The sequence below is a fragment of the Podarcis liolepis genome (assembly GCF_965112155.1).
Source record: "Podarcis liolepis genome assembly, chromosome: 7".
NCBI lineage: Eukaryota > Metazoa > Chordata > Lepidosauria > Squamata > Lacertidae > Podarcis > Podarcis liolepis.
The window spans coordinates 40742833-40765646 of NC_139561.1; the positions used below are offsets into that span (position 1 = coordinate 40742833).

General features: G+C 42.8%; 1 protein-coding gene across 12 annotated transcripts in view; it reads right to left on the bottom strand.

Annotated features, from left to right (window-relative positions):
• Window positions 1-22814, bottom strand: part of FTO (FTO alpha-ketoglutarate dependent dioxygenase) — a 270050-nt gene that overhangs the window by 230067 nt on the left and 17169 nt on the right. The gene's annotated exons all lie outside the window — the stretch shown is intronic.

The following is a 22814-nucleotide window of genomic DNA, read 5'->3' on the forward strand; positions in this document are numbered from 1 at the left end:
AGTACGCCTCATCAAAATGTGGGCCTTGCTTCTGAGGACTGGACAGTGAAATATCTTATAAAGAAGCCTTGCAATGCAACCTCTGTGAAAGTTTACTCAGAAGCAATCCCCCTTGTATTCTATAGAGTTTGCTTCTAGCTGAGCGTGTATTGTACAGTAATACTGGAGCCTCAGTGTGTGTTGTGTTTAAAGATCCTTGGTTGCAACTTGGGTGAGTGGGGCTAATCTCTTGTTATGCAAAAGAGTAAATGAAAGCAAAAACAAAAGCTCCTGTTTATGACGAAGGATCCAACCCAATTCTTCCCAGCTTACATCTATGGTTTTGTTTTACATTCCTTTGCTTATCGTTATTTTCCGCATCACGTTACAAGACTAATGGATTTTTAAGTTTTGCAGTACTTATGGAAATGGCATTTCTCAGGTTGAGTCATTAGCTCACAAAACCCTGGTGTTGCCCTATCCGCATTTCCTACATAGCCTCCACCAGCTCCATCTACCAGTGTGGGAGGGGATGTCACCCAAAAACCATGATCATTTATCCGCTCTAATCAAATCGGTCTTTGCCTCATGTGAATCAAGAATTATATGCTCAAAGGAAATTTAGCTTTTGCATTGCATGTCCCAATCAGACTTTGTTTTATCTTGGTAAATCACTAAAACCTGCCTGGAACAATGTAAATTGTTCTATGCACGAATGGGGAAAATTGAGTAAGAAAATAACAAGATGAGGACTAGGAACACAGAGTGCATTGAGCACGCATCCTGATTTGCTTGCACAGAGTTTAAGCAGAGGTTAGCCTATGTCTGGTCTTTATTGAGTACTCTGATTTGTTTGCAGGTATGTAATACAAGATTAATTTAAATGAAGCCATCAAAATAGAGTTAAATGCATCCTTCAGTCTTAAAACAAAATAATACGAAGCATTCTAAGATATCTCTGTAGTACAAATGTGTATCGTTTTCATATCAATTTATCTATCACAGCTTTTCTAAAAAGAACAGCAGAGAATTACAGTTTTGCAAGGTATTTGCTAAGTATTTTCTTAGAGCTCCACAGTCCTTTCCACAGAATGACAGAGTTTCCAGAGATCCCCGAGCAAAGGGCACAATGATTGGCAACACTAGCCTATGCATATTTACTGGGAAGAAAGCACCACTGTGTTCAGTGGGGCTAACTCACAGGTAAACATGCACAGGATTGCATCCTAAATCTGTAGTGGAGATAGTCCCAGAATGAATTGTTGTGCAGTGCGCTCAGAACACAATTTGCCGTAAAATGATGATGACGATGATGATGATATTTAAAATGGGGGGACACCATATGCCCTTTTAAAATGTGGCTCTTTTGGGGGGTTGTTATTGGATTGTTGTTTTTATTTTGATTATATATATTGTGGTTTTAATGTTGATCTCTTCTATGAACCACCCAGAGACCTCCGGGTATAGGGCGGTATATAAATTCAATAAACAACAAACAACAACAACAACAACAACAACAACGAGAGCTTTACAATCAAAATGAAACACAGCCCCAGCCCTTTCCTTAAAAACAGCCAGTTCCCAAAAGCCTGTTAGAACTAAAAAGTAATCATCTGCCAGTGGAAGGACAACGAGGAGGGAGCCAGGTTAAATTCTCTAGGAAGGGAGTTCCAAATTCTAGGAGCAGCCACCTAGATGCAATTAGCTGCAATCACATTGGTTTTTCTCTGCTTTACTGCCACTATGGATACTGGAGGTTGGGCCCTTGTGACCATTCAGAGTTCCAGGAAGAGTAAGTCCCCCACAGCCCCCCACCACCACATTTTTTTTCAAAACTAATGCATGCCAGCACAGTCAACAGAACAGTCAGTCTTTTTCAACCACAACCAGGTAGCGTTGACTAATCCATCCAACGCTTGCTTAACTGCAGCTCACTGATTCTAAGTGGACTGACAACCACAGCATTAAAATTTATAAAACAGACATGTAGCCTGATCTCGCTGAGTTTACAGACTTCTTTGGGGACACATTATGAAAGTGACATGGAGTTGCTGGTGAAACCAAGTGGAATGTAACTTTAGATTAAGCTGGCAGGCAACACATTAGTGCATTCTGAGATTTCATATACTGCCCCTCAATGAGGCCAAACTTCGAGTCACAAAATATTTAGGGGTAAGCGTACCCCTGCGTACCCCCAGGAAAAAGCACCCTCTGTGTGTGTGTGTTAGTTTTGAAAAGTATCGCAGTTTAGAAATCTATATTTATACTTGCACACTTGGATATTTGCATGTAGACACAGTGAATGTAGCTATATTAACATTATTTATGGCACTGAAATGATAAGTCTGGTTTTGCTAAACCTCAAGCAGAGTTCACCAAAACTTCTGTTTTTAACAAAGGCTTATTCTCATGTTTGAACAATAAAAGGATGTTGAGCTGGTAGAGAAAATAATTCAAATGCATGGGATAGCTATATATATACTGACAATTTCTTTGTCAAATGTTAAGCTCTTGGCAAAAGCACGCAGCATTAAAATGCACTCTGGAGTGGAGGTAGTATCAGCTCACATTTGATTGTCAGATCTGACTAAGCGAATGCTCTCCTGCTTGATGTGCAGACAAATACACACACAGCTGGGTGGTATAACACACATCTCTTCTCATATACACGGAGCTGTCACACACGTGTCAAATACATCAAGTTACTTGCAAATTCCTCCAAAACAAAATGAAAAGCGGGGGTTGGGAATAAAGGGGAAAGAAGAGGGATTGGGGGGGGGAGAGTAGCTTTGCCAACTGGCTGAGCCGGTGCTTGAAAGTGTGTTGTGTTTACAGCAACCTCAACAGGTAAGTAAAAAGCTTGTAGAAGTGGCAACTTCCTCCACCTCCAAGGAGACATGAACAGACCAGTTCTGTGCAGCCATTGAGGGAACATGAGTAATGGGTTAAATATGTGTTTTAAACACATCTGGGAGCACACAAGGAGTTACTACCGAAGAAGTGAGGGTGTGGCAACCAGAAGACAAGCTGGCGTATGTGTATGTTTGGTCCTGTGTACGCTCTTGACTAGATGGTCTCTTCATCCCGTCTAACTCTCTGAGCTGTTCTCTCAGAACAAAGCCCACAATGGTATCCGCAAGGGGGGGGGGGGGAAAGACTTGTTCACACAATGCATAGTTAACTTATGCAATTTGTTCCCACAAGATGTGGTAGTGGCCCCAGGATTAGATGATTTAAAAAGGAGGTATGGGGAAATTTATGGAGGTTAAATGCATGGATGGGGGATGTTGCTAGACTGCAACTGCCATCATCATTGGTCATGCTAGTTGGGAATCCAGCACCACCTGGAGGGCCACCGCTTCTCCACATCTGAGCTACCCTGACTAGCAACATCAGTCTCGGGTGTTGGGCTGGGTGTGGAGGAATCTTCCCCCAACCCTAGTTGAAGATGTCAGGTATTCATCCTTGGACTTCTGCAGATCCCCTCCACTGGGTAGTTCAGCCAACGCACGCTTCTTCTTACATTCTCAATCAGGAAAAACAGGCACTGCAAGGAGAGGCAAATTCCTTTGCCCAGGTGCTTGAAATAAGAGACTCAAATCACCATGCAGATCTTGGGTGAGGGATGCTGAGAGTTATAGCCCAGCAACTTCTGGAAAGCCACAGGTTCCCCACACCTGATCTAGATGGAAGCACAGCAAACAAAAACATGTATTAATCCCAACTTGCTGAAATACAGCCAACAGGCATAAGACAGGGTGAATGGGCAACATCAAGCTTTGCTCAGGAAAAACTGCCATGGGGTGGGTCTAGCGATGTGCTTGCATTTCGCTCGTAGGCTAGAAACACTGCTGGCATCAGAATGTGTTGTTCCTTCCTCTCCACACCCCCTCTGAAATGTCAAGGCTACACAACACAGATGTGAAATGCACCAGAATCTGTTTGCCAACATTTGAAATGGATGAGCAATTGCTTCACCTGTGCAAACACAGCTATAATAGAAAGCCAATAAGGCTGCTGCAAGACTTGGAGCAATGTCTTGGCCCATCTCAGTATTAGCACACACATTTTTAAGGATAAATAATACAAGTAAATGGTTTAGGTTCTGCAAAATCGTTCTCCAGCAAGAAGCCAGTGGCAGTTTGTTGTCAGGTATATACAAAGCAAGATTGCTGGGAAGAAGCTGCTTTATGCTGTTGCATCTAACTCAGGTGTGGAGAACATTTGGCCTGTAGGTGAACTGGTCGCACTTGCAGACCTGAAAACCGGGATAACCTCAGAGGAGCAGAAGCTAGCAGTGGGGCTAACAATCTAAAGCTGGAGTGAAGAAGCTATGGCCCTCCATATGTTGGTATTCTACTACTCTCATCAGTCCCAACTGGCACAATTGTCTTGGGGCATCACATTAGTGAAGGCTGATCTAAGATGAAAATGTTTGGCAGAGAGACCACAGTGAGGGGAAACAGAACTTCTCTCTCCCATTAGACCACCCTTCCCCAACCTTGTGTTCTCCAGATATCTTGGACTACAACTCCCATCATCCCTGTCCATACTGACAGGGGGTCAGAGCCATTTGGCCGGGGTGGACCACCACTTCCATCATTCCTGACCACTGGACAAGCTGGATGAGGATGATGGGAGTTGGAGTCCATCAGCATCTGGAGGGCCACAGATCCAAGCAGGTATGAACTGTGTCAGATGCCTCTCAAGCAATCTGCATAGAATGAAATCTACATAAATTGCCAAGTAGCATAGAAGCAATGTGTTCCAGGACACAGACTGAGAGACACACTCCAGCCCACAATAATAATCCTAAAACAGTTTTCAACAGCATATACACCTTGAATGAATGAATGAATGAATGAATGAATATATATACACACACACAGCTTAAATGAAGTATGGCCAGAATCCTAAATCATTGAGCACCTTTCCCTGCTTCTCTGCAGTCCACGCAATCCAAAACTACAGGTATATTGTTACCAAATCACAGTCTCCACGGTTGATTACAAGGTGAAGCGACTGTAGAATCCGATGAATATTAAGCAAATATTTTTAGAAGGAGACGTGGTACTCACATTTTATTTATCTTCACACCAGAGAGTTCCCAAATAGTAACAAGCTCGCATTCTGCCGTGATGGCTTCTTGGCACAGCTACCTATTACAGTAATGAACTTCATGTGTAATTTTTCAGCTTATGTTTGATGTTATTGCAGAGTGTGTACTTTGTGTCCTCCTAGTTTACCCTTTCTGTTCAGTAACTATTGAAAATGTACTTGCACCGGCTTGTCTGATGGAAAGTCAATCATGCTAATAGCAGAATAACTATTCTGCATATTGAGATTCACTGAAGCTTGCAGGCTAAGTACATCACTGATTGACTCTTGTTACAACGGGCTATAAATGCAAGTTGCTAACCTGTTTTTAGTTCAAACTTATTTAAAAAGAAATCTTCCAGCTTGGGAGGGTTTGGGGGTAGTTCTGAAGCTCATTCTCTCACACAAATGTATAAAGGAAATGCTTTATAGCATGGGTAGGCAAACTACGGCCCGGGGGCCAGATCCGGCCCAATTGCCTTCTAAATCCGGCCTACAGACGGTCCAGGAATCAGTGTGTTTTTACATGAGTAGAATATGTGCTTTTATTTAAAATGCATCTCTGGGTTATTTGTGGGGCATAGGAATTCGTTCGTTTCCCCCCAAAAAATATAGTCCGGCCCCACACAAGGTCTGAGGGTCAGCCAACCAGCCCCCTGCTGAAAAAGTTTGCTGACCCCTGCTTTATAGCAAGTCAAACCATTGGACCCTCTATTCAAATATTTTCTATTTAATAGGTGAAGAACCTCAGACCCAGGGGTCACATGCGGCCCTCCAGACCTCTCTATCTGGCCCTCAGAACTCTCCCCAGGATGCGACCCATAAGAAACCGGAAATGATCTGAAAGTAAAACTGTTTGGGGAACTCAGAACTTTTCACTTGGGAGAGTACCTCTATGCTCTGTTGCATGCATGCATACAGGAATGCCACTGCTTTAGGGAAGCATCTGCTTTTGGGATGTCAGCAGACATTACACCAATCTCCACCCCCACCCCCTTCAGAACTAGCGGCATGTCTAGTACAACCAACAGATCAAATATGGAGGAAAGTCTGACATGCCTATGGAAGCAAAGGGTAAAGAACAGGAATGAATCTGCTGTTTTACACATTACAAGGTACAAAGATGAACAAAGTCTAGCACAGTTAGTATGAAAAGCACATTCCTACCATTTGGTGGCCATCTTTCTAAGAAATCTAAAGCATCAGCATTTATGGTAGAGCAACCATCTACCAACTACATAACATGCTTTCTTTCTATCCAGGGATAGAATAGATTTGCTTCCCCTATTTCAATTCCTCACCTCATAAATCAGCTGGCCCACTTTCTGGTTTCCACTGAGATACACAGAGAGAAAGAAAACTTCTAATCATGCATATATGCACAATTTGCTTGCCCTACGTAACTGTGCAAAGAATTAATATATGCATAGAAACAGCTCTGCTACACGTGAAAAATGGTCTTCATTAGAAGCATTCTTTCACAGACCCTTGCCTCCGCAATGCTGAAAGTCCCCCTAATTGCCATTAAAAAAAAAATCCAAAAGAGATGTTATTTTAAACACACATACACACAAAACCTGGCACATAACAGTAGCCATTAATGAAATGGAATAGCCAATCTCCTTGTCTAGCCAAGTGTTAGATTTGTCACGTTTGATTTAACCATCAAAGTAATTATAGTAGGAAGCTAACAAATGATAAACCATTCAAACATGGCCTCTCTTTGGTGGGCACATGACCTCTTGCCCTGCCAAAGGATACCCTATAAAATTAAACTACTGGCAGGACCATGAACGCCTTGACAGCATCATCTATCTTCAAGATCAGAAACTGGTGGCCCTAGCCAATCACCACCCCTACCCCCAGTATCTCTCTCTCTTCAGCCCCCGCCTCTCTCACACTTTTCCACACACACCTAAGGTAGCAAACCAAAGGCAAAAGGAGTGTGTGGGGAAGTGACTATGGGTAACTATGGCAACAAGCCTTGCTAGGCTGGTCATCTCCTCCCATCCTTAAAGCAGTCCTCTTATGAAACTAACTAATGTTGACTTAACAGATTTAATGGAACAAAAAAGAAAAGATTATCGGGGGAGGGTACTTTACAACCTAGGCACCACAGAAAAGGCTATGTTTAAGGTGGCCACCTGCCTAACCTCTGAAGGTAGGGGCACCTGGGGAACAGGGCCTCACAACAGCCATGTGAGAGAGGCTTTGGCTGATAGAAGCCAACTGACCCAGGGCCACCCAGTATGCTTCATGGAAGAGTGGAAATTTGACCCTGTCTCTCCTGGCTCTAGTCTGATACTCCCAACCACTATACCACATCATCTTGGAATTGCGTCAAGGAATAAAATGAAAAAGGTAGAGAAGACCTCTATGTACTAAAGTACTATGCCTAGAATGGAAAGTCCTCACGAACAACCTTGTTAAATTTCTGTGTGCTTGTCAATCAGAGTTGGGAGTTGGTTCCTGTACACATCCTCTACGCCAAATATTGAAATTACTGCTTAGAGGTTTCTTACAACCAAGTGTTGTTGTTTTTTTAAAAAAATTGTTAAATAATTAAATAAAATTATATAATTTAGAGAATTATATAACCTAATCTCTCCATTAGGCACTTCATTCTGTCCACAGTATTCCCCCCCCCCTTTCTTCCTCAAAAATGGAATAAGGGATGCACACCAAACAACTTCAGCTATCGTCATAAATCATCCAGAAAGTTCACAAATTCTAACTGGCACACCAGTCTGTTTGGCACATGGAAGAGAACGTTCATCCTTTGGAGGGAGAGAGAGAGAAATCTCACTCTGAAGCAACATAGCTTAGAGTTGGAGGGGGTGGAAATACTATGTGCCGATAGCCTTCTGTCAAATCAATTCTGACATACTGAAATTATTACAGAGATGGAGCCAGGCTAAAAGATTAATGCTCAAAGAAAGTTGACTTTTGGCAACGAAAAAAGTGTGATGAGTCCTTACACTAATGTAAGACTATTCTAAACAGTGCCTCCACTGACAGTTAAGAGTTCAGAGGTAGAGACAATTGAAAACAGGAGCCTGCTTCCAATCTTGCACTGAAATGGAAACAAGAAGCCCCTGCAAGGGGGCAGGGTGGGGTGGCGGAGAGAAACAAGGCAAAGAAACTAATGGAAACCAAAACTACTGAAAGATGAATAAGTACCTATAGCCGCCACCACCACAGTATTATTACCAAGTAATTTATGTATGCCTTAAGCCAGCCAGGGCCAGCATCAGTTCCTGACATCCCCAGAGCCCTGCCACTGAACATCAGAACATAAGCAGAACCTGCTGGATTAGGCCAATGGCCCATCTAGTCCTGAATTTCATTCTCCCAGGGGCCAACCAAGATGCTTGCAAGAAACTCGTAGGAAGGATTTGAGCAAGAGAGCACTCTCCCCTCCTGTGGTTTCCAGTGAGTATGGAGGCAGAGCATAGCCGTCATGGCTAGTAGCCATCAACAGCCCTCTCCTCCATGAATTTGTCTAGACCTCTTTTAAAGCCGTCTAGGTTGGTAGCCATCACTATCTCCTGTGGGAGCAAGTTCCATAGTTTTAGCTATGTGCTGCATTAACGATTTTCTTTTATCTCCCCACATACCCTTTTTTTGACCAAGCACTCCAAAAAGTCCTTGGTAGCTAGATATCTAGTCACTCCTTTAATTCAGGTACGCTGGCTGGGGCTGATGGGAGTTGTAGTCCAAAATATCTGGAGGGCCCAACTTGGGAAGAACTGAACATGATGGATAAATAGTCTAAGGCAGACATCTACATTCTTAATCACTGGCTTTTCAGATCCCTGTAAACACTTATTTGTAGTCCAAACTGTTATTTAATGCACAACACTTATTGCACAGCACAGAGAACAGTGAAAGGAGAAAGATATCCTCAAAGACAAAAAGGCCATTAAATGATTTAAAATAGAAACTATCTCTTAAAAAAGAGGCTTAAAACATTCCTAAAGATAGCACTGATACCATAAAAAAATGATGTTCTGTAAATTCTTTGCGCATTTTAAAAGCCCCCTAATTGTCAGAGTGCAGTTTTGCAAAGTTGTCCTTGATGACCGCTCTAAAGATCTTACATTAGCACTAAGGCCAGGTGCTAAGTGCTCAGGCTTGGGCCCACACCATCGGCTAAAGAGAAGATCAATAAGTAGCCAGAGCATTAAATTTCCACATACTGTAGCTGTCATGCCCATTACATCGAATTTGAACATCTTCACAGGCGGTTACAAAATGGCTACCTCTTGACATTTTTCACTATGAAGCAAAATGTGAAATCTCCCCAGTTTACGCTTCCACCGTGAGGTTAGATTGAGAGATGTCACAAATCTAGATCTGTGCAGATAACTTCACAGTTTGACAAAAAGAGTAAGACGGACCATTTATTATTTATTCCTCTATGTTTTCCTCTCGTCGTCGTCTTCTTCTTCTTCTTCTTCTTCTTCTTCTTCTTCTTCTTCTTCTTCTTCTTCTATCTTCTCAAGGAGACTCCGGTGTCTATTTACTTTCCGCGTGTGGGGCACAGAAAGGCCTCATTCAGGTACAGGAAGCCATTATGAAAATGAGCAACTGTGGGCCTTGAGGACTGAGCTATCCTCCATCCCCCAGTGACATCCAAACTTGGACAACTGTCATTTATGTGAGCAGAAAATGAAAGCTTTCTATCTTCTCTCCTCATGGTTTGTAGAACAAACAGGTTTAAGTCACCAAAGACACCTGCCAGCAATTTTCATGTGGTCCACGAAAAAAGGTTTGAGTTTGAGAACCAATCACTAAAAGCTTGTTTTGTTCCATATAAAGCCACATAAGTTTTAAGTCTCTCCCTGGAGAGCTTAAGTGGGGGTACTCCTTTGGGTATCCCCACTGTTCCAGGAATGGGGAGAGTTACCCACAATACAGCTTTCTCAGTAATGGCACCAACACTGGAAATCCACCCAGGCAGGTTTCATTGCCTCTCTCCATTATGTTTTCAAAACCCAGTGAAATATGTGGGGTTCTAGAGAGCAATTGAGAGCTACTAAGCATGCACTTCCATGACTGCTTTTCCATGGAATTCTGTTTGTTTCTAGTTTTTTGTTTACTACTATTTAAATTGATTAACTGGCAAAGAACATAAGAAGAGCCTGCTGAATCAGGCCAATGGCTCATCTAGTCCAGCATCTTGTTCTCACCGTGGACAACCAGATGCATGTGGGAGACAAACCACCATGACCCAAGCACAAGAGCCCTCTCCACTCCTGGAGTTCCCAGCAACTGGGATTCAGAAGCATTACTGGCTCTGACCAGGGAGGCAGAGCATAGCCATCATGGCTAGCAGTCACTGATCGCCTTATCCTCCATGTTATTAAAAGATTTTTTTCTGCTCTCGGTTTTAATTGTTTTAATATATATATATGTACTCGGTTTTTTAAACCTTGCAGAATTCTCCTGCGCAAAACAGATGGGTTATGAATATTTTAATAAAGAAAATACATTTTTTCAACTCGAGCACTGTATTTGTACCAGGGAGGTTTTAATGAACCCTGCACAGTCACATAAAGAGCAGTTTTAAATGCTTGGCATCTACTTCCTGTTGCAAAAGCAAATTTTGGGGGAGGATTTCCCCCTTCGTTGTTCCTACAAGTTCCTTCGGTCAAATATTCCAAAAAGAGTAACAGCAGAGTGCTACAGAAGGCAAGAAGACAATGGGCCATTGATCTATTATGCAATCGTTAGAGAGCCGCAAAGCATGTGCTACAGAGGCCAAACGGAGACACATTCCACAAAACAAAGAAATCACTCTTCTTCATCAACAGTAACTTGCTTGAAGAATACCTTTGTTGTCACAAAACAACTTAGACATTATTGCTTTCTTTGGCCCATTGATCCCAGTAATGGATTAAGGGGACGGAAAACGAAGATATCATCTTGAAAAATAAAAATACTTTCATTTTCAGGCATTTTGTTTCATTTTTGAGAGCAGATCTTATCTATTTGATTCATAGACTGTCCTATCACTAGGGCTCAGGGTAGATAAATTGAGCACAAAACTCCTCATTGCACTGATTAAACCCAAAATGATGTGAGTCAAGATTCCACTGGAATCTTGTAGAAGGTGGAACCTGGTGCAGAATTCACGTTGCTGGAAACCTCAGTTTTACTGTTTTAAAAGCTTTCTAGTCCTTATGGCTAAGGAATGCTTGAAAGTACATGGACAATATCTGTGGTGGCTGGATAATGATTCCAACCGTTTCTAATTTCCTCATCACCTGCACCCAAAAAAGCTATGCGAGTTTACTTGGTTTGCATACTATGTGAAGATCAATTGTTATCTTCTTAGCAAAAATAATAATAATGTATACAATTACCGTATTTTTTGCACCATAACACTCACTTTTTTCCTCCTAGAAAGTAAGGGGAAATGTCTGTGCGTGTTATGGAGGAAATGCCTACGGGTGGCATGCCTACAGATTTTCCTCCTCTAAAAACTACGTGCGTGTTATGGTCGGGTGCGTGTTATAGAGCGAAAAATACGGTAATTTGGCACAGAGATTAAGTTCCATCTTGCCTGACCCCTGGCCACCAAAAGCTTGAATTAGAAGGTTACAACTTTCATTTGAGATGCTTGGGGGCCTACAAACCCCGTACAAAACAACTAATTATTTTCAATGACCATCACTCCAATCCCAGCTCCCAACTTCTGCTGTTGTACCAAGTGCCCACAGGCCAAACATAGTGCCCAGACCATCCAAGTGTCCCGATTTTCTAGGGCCAGTCCTGTAATTATGAAAGCCATCCTGGCTTCTGATTGATCCCAGAATATGAGCCAGCACTTGTCCCAAGCAATGGCAGCAGCTGTGAAGGAGCATCCCGTTACCTCTCCATCGCCACTGCTGCCAACCTCCTCCCTGCGGCAGCCCATAGTGGCTGCTGGAAAACGGGTGAGGAGGAGGAGAGGCTGCCGCTGCCGAGGCACATCCACGTGATGTGCCAGCTGTGAGGGCAGGTAGAGGGAAGGGCCGCCCTGGGCAGGAAGAAAGTGGGAGTGGAGCGCCAGGTGTCTTGACTTTAAAAAATAAAAGTGCTTTGTACATCCGCATCTAATCTTGCCCCTTTCAGAAATTTATTTATTGGCGTGTTTTTCTTTTTGTAAATCTACCAATGAATAAAATAAAATAATATCGGGATTAAGGGTTTTTCTCAGGGAGGTGGAGGGTGTGTGTGCTGCCATGTAATAGTGGTGGCACTCACCCTTCTTCTGATAGGAAATATTCTTCAGGGGGGTTGGGGGCACAAAACCGGGGGAGTCAAGGAGGCTCAACTGGGCAGGGGAGAGAGAAATGTCCCTATTTTCATTAGAGTAATGATGGCAAGTATGTGTGCCCAATTTTTCATTCAGAAGAACGAATGAAATGAATTGTGGGTGGGGCAGGGGGAGTGTGAAAATAAAATAATGCAAACTATGTGTTTGGTGTTCTCAACAGACAAGTCTCTTGCTCCACATTTCCCCCCTCCCCTCACCAATTTTATTTATTTATTACTTTATTAATAAATATATTAAATAGGAAAAAGTCTCAAAGCAACTTGACTTGATTTATTGCAGGTTGATGTGTTCAGTGGCCAAAGTGAACCTACCTTGCCAGGTTGTTGGGAAGATAAAAGGGGGAAGAGGAGGAACCATGTATGCCCCCTTGAGCTCATTAGAGGGAAGATGGGTCATAAATGCAATAATAACTAAGTCATAAAGAGGGACTAGAGTGTAATGGGTAGAGGGTTGGACTAAGGCTGGGGGGACCCAGGTTCAAATCCGCCCTTGGGCATGAACCTCAAAGAATGGCCTTAAGTCTGTTAGTTTCAGAACCAGAAGAGCAAGGATGGGCTACAACTCTCATCAGCCTTGATCATTGGTCATGCTGGGTGGGTGGGTATAATGGGAGTCAGAGTCCAACATCTGGAGAGTCATCGGTTCCCCATCCCTGCAGTATAGTAATCACTAGAGCATTTAATACCAGGTTTCATTATGGGGACTAAATCTGGTATAAAATTAAGATGACCAAAAAAACCCCACCCAGTATACAAAGATATGTTGACAAAAGTAATGGATGATGTTGCTTCAACAATCATTTTCCAAAATGACTGAGCTCTCAAAATGCCCGAGCACTAAGAAAGATTGGAATAGGGGGACGGGGGACCTAAGGAGAAAGGTCCATTCTGAGCACAGGGTAGGGTGTCCATCCCTTTTCTAGGACACTTAAAATATCCCAGAAAGGAACAAAACAAACAGATCTGTTTCACGTCAGTGGCTTTGGGGAAGAGGAAGAAACATTAACCACTGCAGTTTTAATTATATACTTCAAGTTAAGAAGCGGTGAATCTTAAACAACTCTTGAACTCTGAAGGTGGACCCAAGGTGGACATGCCCTGATGCAACAGCAAGACCCAAAGTGCTACCGTTCTTTGCACAGCTGGCAAATATTATTTCAGAAGCCAAACTTAAAACTCCAGAAGGCATCCAACACCAACTGGAGGAAATCAATGTTTAACTTTAACTCAGAAGTACAGCCCTTGCTTTGCAGGGGAAAGGTCCCACTTTCAATCCCAAGGTTCATTTCCCGGTAGGGCCATGAAAAAGCCCTGTCTAAAACCACTGACAGCTGCTGCCAGTCAGTGTCTACACAGAACATTGAGCTATACTGAACAAGTCTGACTCAGCATAAGGCAGCTTCCTGTGTTTCAAACTCACCCACTCCCTGAAGGCATGGGTGTCGCACCCCCAGCTTGGGCAACTGATGTTGCCGCCCAAGCAAATTTTTCTGCCCTCACAAAACGTCCCAATTTTATCAGTGGTCACAACGAATAATTGAAGTAGATGCTATGACATTTAAATCTGTAGGCCATGCCATGTCCAGCACCCTTATAATCAGTGAGAAGGCAATCTGCATCCCTATTGGTTGAGGACGGAAGTTTTCATTCCTTCCCCATTCATCCTCTTCTGCTCAGATCAGCTCAGGAGGGGGAGGCTATGTGTTTGTGTCGTACATGTGTATTTGTCCAGTACGTGTGTGGTTTGTGGTACGTGTTTGTGTGTGAGAGAGATAGGGGAAGAAAATGCATGTGAGATTGTGGAGCTGCCACACCCACAATTGGCATTCTACTTCCACACACGAACACGGTCACCCATGGGCAAATGCAGCCCTGGTACCAGGGCTGCCTTATGAATGCAAAGGCAATGACATTTTTAAGCAGAGGTTCAATGGCCTCCTAACAAGGACACTGTTTCCTACAATGTCAGCAGGGTTGGACCTGATGACTTTTGAGGTCCCTTTCTGCTCAACAATCCTATGGTTGAAAGGCATTAAAATGCAGGCAGCTCTGAATCCAATTAACTCTCTCTTCTTTAAAAGTAAAGGAAGACTGCTTGTAGTGGTGTTTGGTTTTTCCTGTTGCTAAAAAACATTATCAACAGTGCAACACATGTGAAACTTTTGTTCCTGAATAACCTAAAGGTGAGGTGGGGTGTGTGCGTGTAATCTACAGTATACCACAACAGCCTTCTTTCATGTTGGAAGTCCCAGTGGCATCCATTCTCTTTTTCTCCCATAGCTATTCATTTATTTTCTGCCTTTCCCACCCAAAGTTGAACAATTAACAGCATCGTGTTTGCAAACCTTTCCCAGCCTATTGCTCAAAAAGCTAAAAAAAAAAAAATTGTTTGCATTAGACGTCGCGAGGATCCAGGAAGAGGTTAATGTACACCCGCTCGAAAACAATTGTGCGGAAAATAGCGGTGTCGTACAGGGCTGAGGTTTTGACCCGCTTAACTTTATTCACAGAATGCGCAATCCGTCACGTACAAAAACACAGAGGAAAAATGTGAGGCGTTGGTAAGTGCCCCTGTTAGTGAGAAATTCTGCTAATTATTACACCAAATAAGCATAGTTAACAGGCCAGAGCTGTGAGAGGGCCATGTTTCAGGGCATTAAATGGCTGCCTTGGATGGAGATGAATATATTACACTATGCCCTTTAACAATAAAACAATTTCCTTGACACCTAGAAACCAAAGCAGCTGAAGCAGCGGCAAGGAAAGGCTCAAGACTCTGCTGAGTTCAGCGAAGTTGCAGTGCCACCTAGCGACGTGCACATAAATTTCATCTTCTCAGCCCAAGGAAGTTGCATGGCTAATTTAGTCCGTGTGGAACCAAGAAGCATCCCCGCCCACCATTACAGAGGCAACCATAGGCAAAGGCAGGGTACAATGCGACATTTGCCTTTCCCCACCCCTCTGAGACTAGACAACATAACGGGGGTATTTATGGGAACAAGCTAACCTTGAACTTACCTTTGCCATGTTGAGGTGTGCAACATGAGAATAAGAAAACGCAGACACACAATTATGGTTCTGCAACGCTGTGGCTCATTATGTTGTGCTACAGTTCTCTGTTACATCTGAACTCTTGGAATTGTGGTTTGTTTTAACCAAAGTAAACAACCCCCCCCCCAAAAAAAGAATAAAACAAAACCCAAGGATTTGGCGGGTGTAAGAGAGAAAAACAGAAAATTAACAGATCAGTGCTTTGTTCCCAGGATCTCTTAAGTACATTTCCAAGGGCAGGTATCCCCAAACTCGGCCCTCCAGATGTTTTGGGACTACAATTCCCATCATCCCTGACCACCGGTCTTGTTAGCTAGGGATGATGGGAGTTGTAGTCCCAAAACATCTGGAGGACTGAGTTTGGGGATACCTGTCCTAGGGGGTACATGACTACTTGTTAGCATAGGTCAGTTTCTAGACTGGCCTCCCGCCAAAGTTCAGATTTCTTGTCTATCTCTAGTGGGTATATTCCCCACTGCCCTACTCTATTTGAATCATGTGTGTGTGTGTGTGTTCTTCCTCACTACATGGCATAGAGAGCCAAGAAAGGCAGAGGAGGATATTCATTATTTTTTTTCAGGGATTGTATTCTTCCTTGGGACCAGTCTCATTCATTGCTCCATGTGGCTCCATCCCTCCACCTGGCAGGTGCTTAGGGTGGGTAGGAAGGGGATGCTCTGAAAATATTCATTTGCTTCTGATATCAGTAGCAGCATCATAATCCCCAGTCACTGCAACCAGTAAGAATATAATTCTGGAATATGCTCAGGCTAGGAGTTTGGAATGTTCTCCAGGGGAAGTTCTAAAATTTGGGGAATAACAGAGTTTCTCTATATATGCTAATAGCAAATGGATGTTATAGTGATATGAGCGATGGCCACAAAAACTTGGTACTGCAGCCTTCACACTAAAAGCAGGCGGTGAAAGTTCACTTTTGCTCCCTGACGCAGTAGTGGTTTTGAGGTAAACAGATGGAACCAGGAGCATCCCAAGAGTAAATGATTGCATGCCCAATAATGCAAAACACTATCATGTCTATCTTCTGTGGAATGTATGGCTTTACAGTCAGGGTTATTTTAGACTTGGTCTAGCCTTAACTGGCACATCTGCACCCACTCTCCATGGATTGCCAGCCTCCATGAGAGTGCAAAACTGTGTAGACCCAAAGACTTCAAGGTATGGATCGGGTGAAAAGGAGAGACAGGGCAGGGTGTCACAGCCTTCATGCACTTCTGTCTACAACTCATAATGTATGAGGGAGGTGTAATGGGACTAATATTTAGATAAATCACAGGATACGTGCAACATAACGACAGTAGGGATTGCAATTAATGTCAGGAAACTCAAACATTCTCTACAATCCCCATTCTGCATCGAAACATCAGTCGCTCTCCAACTCCACCAGAACAATCTGACTTATTATTAAGAAGGGGGGGGAATAGTTAGCAACCTCTGAAACAGCACACCATATATTAAATAGCTATAGGGTTTTTTCTTCCTCTTTTGATGTCAATGGCAAAAAATGCATTAAGAAAGAGTAACTGTTTCATGTCATTCTGCTTCAGTATTAATATCTTGCTTTTAATTGCTCAACATGACAGATCATTAAATCCAAACAGGTTTATCACAGTGTAACAAACTTTATGCCTTAAATAAATGAATCTAATTTACCTATACTGTTTTCTTAGAATTTATTTTTCTATAAATCATAATTGTGTGGCATGTTTATACAATAAACTGCCACAATTTATGTTCTCTAGATTTACTATTTTTAAAATAGGCCATTATGCTACACTTCCAATATGTTAATTTCCACCAAAGTTTCCATAACCAAGAATGACCTATATCAGGAGAAAGAATTTAGAATTGGACTGACCTCTGGCAGGAAGATTAACTTGCAAATGCCTGGGGACAGATGTCAGAGGAGGGAATTGTGTGTGCATAAGAAGAAAAACAGCAGAAAATGTATTTTGCAATGCTATATGGGAAAGTGGTAATGTACCAGGGTAGCAAATACTAAGACTATTGTGCTGCTACCACAATTTAGGTAAGTGACACTTGCAGTATTTGCATTAGTCAGAATGGTACCCACTCTGCTTTCACCATGGAAGAAAATCTCCATTACAGACATAGAAAGAAGCTGAATTTTCTGATGAAGATGAAGGCCATCAGCCATAAATTGAACCAAACTCACTCATACCTCGCTCCCATTGACAGGGAGGCTCAATGGGCTGGCTCAGACATAATGCTAAACCATAGTTTAGCATTACAATTATGAGTCTAGGTGAGTTTCTGGCTTGTGTGTTGTCTCCTCCCCATCCTCATTCCAGCACAACTGTGAAGAAACTGAAACTTTCCACTTTAGATTAACTATACTTCTGCATGGCCTCTGAACCCAATAAACTGTTATTAATGTTAACTATGGTTTGCTGAAACAAGTCAACTTCAATTCATACTTTAAGAAGTTTGTTTTATTTTAGCAACCCATAGCTATGACTACACTTCATTAGATTAACTGTCATTAATCTAAACTAGAAGCTACCAATCTCCTTTAGAAGGACATGTTCATGATGTTGAAGGAGCAGAGGGGGGCGGGGAGCATGCAAGCCATAACACATAGTGCTATGTCTGAACCCTCCAATTATACGATGGCCCTATTTTGTACTGCAAATTCTGCTTCACAGTATATCTTTGTGGGCATGAAATTTCTAAGAGCTGAGCATCGCCGCAGTGAAAGTAGCAAGAGGGCTAGTTTAGGCTTAAGAGCACACTATGGTCGTAACTCTGCAACAACATGGATACCCAGCACTTTCTACTTTTTGAACAACAGCAGCAGCAAGAAAGGGACTGATCCATGCCTCAATAAGCTTACAACTTAATTTATATCATATTCACCTAGCCGTTTGCTCTCTTATGGGAGTTTCATAAGGAGAGTATTAAACTTAAAAAAGAGTAACGATAATGATTTCAAAATGACATTTCAACAAAGAATTAAAACCTAAATTCATTTCCTCCACCAAAAGTCTGTTGAAAACAAGGAAATCTCTTTCTGAAGTTATTATCCATCTTGCATTCTCCTTCCAGCTCAAGACTGACATACATATGTTTGCTGAAAAGGGCCGCTATTCATTTCCTCATGCAGGAAACAAACAGACTATACCCCTATAAATCTGAAGGCTCCTTCTGAATCCAAGCCTCTGGATGTGTATTGCCAATGAGTGCTCCCAGCCTTTTACACCACAGTTTCAAGTGATTATTAACTTATCCCCAATCTTCAAGTGTTCCTAACACCAAAGGATTCCTTTTAAGAGGCATTTTCTCATTTCTTACAAATATAGTTCCCTGGTTATTCAAGGAAAAGAAAGGCGTACAGAAGCAGCCAGCAGTGCAGTTGGCTCTATTCAACTTGACAATAAGCACACCGTCTCTTTTCTCCTGTCAGGATGCTCCCTACACATGTAAATATTTAATGCTAATACCATCCTTCACTCAGGGCTCGTATTGTCTGATCAAGCATCTATTTCTGTCTCTTAGATACACTGGAAGATAAAGAACATTTTTCATGTCTCCTGCTCAGTCACACAGAGCCTTGGATTCTCCAAAGTTCTCCAAAGTTCAATAATTCATTAAATGCCGCGCACAAGGGCCAGTCTCACTCGCTGAAACACACAACTCTAGACTATGGGAAAACTATTAAATATGCCTTGGTGATTTTTTTTTTAATGACATTGCTCCCAAGAGGTACTATTGTGTGTTGTCCACAAAGAAGGAGCCCATGTCATTTCTGTGCACATATTTACCATGTCCAATGACTGCATTACCCTCAATGTTCAACATCTTGGTAGTTTGTTTTGCTGAGGATCTAAAAGCAAATCAGCTACCACAATTCTGCAGGAATTCCGAAAAGGAAGCAAAAGTTCACCAGAACCATGTTTTGCTTAACAAGGCAACAGGACATTTATTATGTAATAAATAAGGGCATAATTCACCAAGGACAGCTTTTGTACATGTTTCAGAAAAACAGAGGGGATTTTCACATGTGCACTCTTGTGCAAGCCACATTTGTTCAAATTAGGTTTGCTCAGGAGATATTCCTGGAGGATTATGCCTCAAGTTGTCATTTGGTGATGCTATACTGGCAACTATTTTCAAATTCTACAATTGCAACGGGTTTGCAACAGCAACAGTACAGAACTCAGCAGCTCAGAGCTTCTTTTAGACTTGAAATGGGGGGCAATTTTCACCTTTTGTTCCCAGGTACACAAACCCAAGTTCAAAATAACTGAAATGTGAAGGGTAAAATGTCAGGACTCAGGAAATGTAAGACTCCAGGCAGTCACAATCTAGTAAGGTGGGAGAGCTGGGTGCCACTTTTGGGGGGCCAAAAGCAGTTACATGGTCCAAAATAGGAAGGGGTCAGATACCAAAGCAGCAACTGAACAGAGGACAGAGAAATTACAAGGTCCTAATCCAACCCTCTGATCATTATACCATTCAGGATCTCTTCCTTCCCTTCATATATTCTTGACCTCAGCAATGGGAAGAGATCACCAAACACACATCCCAACACTGGGAACCACTAAGATTTACAAGACTGGACCATTCAAGCTATTCCTGTTTCCATCAGGAATTTGGTTTCCAGGTAATTGGAGCAGGACAGCAGGCGTTATTAATGAAGAACTTGAATTTGTTGTCCGCTCTCACCATCTTCTATGTTTTTCAACTGATACATCTTTCATGGTAGCACTTTATTGACTGTCTTCCACCAATGAAAGATTCCCTACACCTGCATACCAATCACGGTTGCCCCTCATTAAACACTGACCCTTCATCTCCTATGTAGCAATACTAAACATAAATTACATTTTGTTGTAGCCCAAAGGTGAGAGAGATGAGAGGAGTATAAACAAGGAATAATGCAAGAGCCGGTTGGGTCAGCCCATCATTATAGTCCTTTCAGAAGCTATTGATCTTGCGCGTAGTCAGTGGACTGAAAATAATTACTTCTCCTAACCTATGTTGTACACAAGGCAGGCAATAACAACAGGTCAGGAAAGATGCATATAATGTTTTTTTCCTGTTTAACTGTTTTAAATGATCTTTCCTGGACACTGTTGAGTGTGATGCTTCATTTCCCAGCAAAGAAAAAGAAGAGGTATCAAAAAGAAATATGGGACTATAATCCACCCTGAAATTTAATGGAACGGTCATTTGTAGCATGCTGAACTATACCCAAGTACAAACAATTCTGAATATGTAGCACACAGACATCATCACTGTGATACAAAGAACTATTCTAGTGCTAATGGTCTTAGGGATGGCTAATAAGGAGCAGTATCCAGCTACCATGAACTGTCAGTGCATGGATATATGCACTATTCTCCCCACTGTGTGCACCCTGGTTACCACATCTGCTCCTGGCTAGGGTTGGCAAAACCCCCAGAACAGACTGAGGGGCGTGGGAGTTCCATTACACAAGTGGAAATCCTTGCACAAGTTGGATACCACTCATGCTTTTTTGCCTCATTCCCCCCAGCCCAGCCCTTTGAAGTCGCGGGCTTCAATTTCACCAGGCTGCAGCAGGGGGAGAAGTGAGACCCTCTCCATCAGCCCAGCTTGGACAAGCTGCCTCCTCTTCACCCAGAATGGAATCCACCAAGTGGGGGTAAATGAGGCAGCAAAACACTGGCCTTCCACTGGCCTGCCTGGGACCATCCATTTGGCTCTCTCCACCCCCAGAACTATCCCCTGCAGTGGCTTAACTTCCTGCTCCTTTCCTTTCTCCTTAGGTATCACATCTATTAAGATGTAACTCAGAGGGGAACACATGGCACTTCAAATGGTGCTGGACTACAACTCCTATCACCCCCTCCATTGGCCATGCTGGCTGGGGCTGCTGGGAGTTGGAGTCTAACAACATCTGGAGGACCCCAGATTCCCCACCCCAATGTAGACCATTACTTTAAATTGCTAAACACCTGAATGCATTGGCAGAAAGGCAATTATTATTATTATTATTATTATTATTATTAATACCCCACCAATCTGGCTGGGTTTCCCCAGCCACTCTGGGCAGCTTCCAACAAAATATCAAAAATAGAAAACACCAGACATTAAAAACTTCCCTAAACAGGGCTGTCCCTGTTATTATTATTATTATTAAGCAATTATTAATTATGCACTACCCGCAATTCATATTAAAAGCAGTCCAAATTAAATTAGTAAGAACAGCAGGGCTCTTCCCTGCTCCTTTTGGACACATGGGACTAAGAGATTTGGTTCTTTGCTTCACTCCACTCACTTCCTCCATTCTGCCAGCCTGGATCCTGGTCCCTCAGGCCAGCATCCCAGATTGTTTGTGATTTTCTTTCCCAGCCACCTCACCTACTTTGCTGAGTCTTTGCCTCAAGTTGCAACAGACAACTGTCTCCTCCCACCCTGGAGCCATGTCCACTGCATTTTTTCCTTTTTGCCACTCAAGTTGGTCGGGCTTTTGGGGGGGGGAACATAAAAATGCCTGGGGGGGCCCAAACCAGGGATTAACTACCACTGCTTCATAGCTTAGCCTTAGTGCTGCATGTGAAAATAGCCATTGCAGGATCATTACCACAAGAGCTTCCAGCAGCTGCAGCAGCAACCACCTTTTTCAGCCTGGGAGCCACATGTACTCACGGGAAACCTTCCAGGAGCCACATTCCACTGGTGCGCTTGGGCCAGAGGCAAAGAGTGTGGGGCGTCACATGGAAAGAGTCTTAAGGGCTAGATAGAAAGTTCCAGTCCAGATGTTCCTCATCTGACATATAATGCAGACTCCGTACCTGAAGCATGCAAATGCTACTTAAGACTAAGCTACAGTGGTACCTTGGGTTAAGTACTTAATTCGTTCCGGAGGTCCGTTCTTAACCTGAAACTGTTCTTAACCTGAAGCACCACTTTAGCTAATGGGGCCTCCCACTGCCTCCGCACCGCCAGAGCATGATCTCTGTTCTCATCCTGAAGCAAAGTTCTTAACCTGAAGCGCTATTTCTGGAGTCTGTAACCTGAAGCGTATGTAACCCGAGGTACCACTGTATTTCACCGCAAAGAAGATAACCTGCATTCTGCCAAATGCAAATACAGACCATCCACTGTTCTGTATGCAAAAGTAGCCAGCCACATCCCTTGGATGTTCATAGGTAGCGCATGGTGACAGAGGGATTTGACAATATTCAAATGAGCAGATAACAATAGTGGAAAGGTAACTATCTCACCAGCAGCCTGCCTTCCTTTTGGTGCCTTGGAGGCCCATTATGGTAAAAGTTGCTCAGCTGGAGGCATATGTAAGGAAATGCCTGTCACAGTCCCAATGCAAATTTAATTACTTC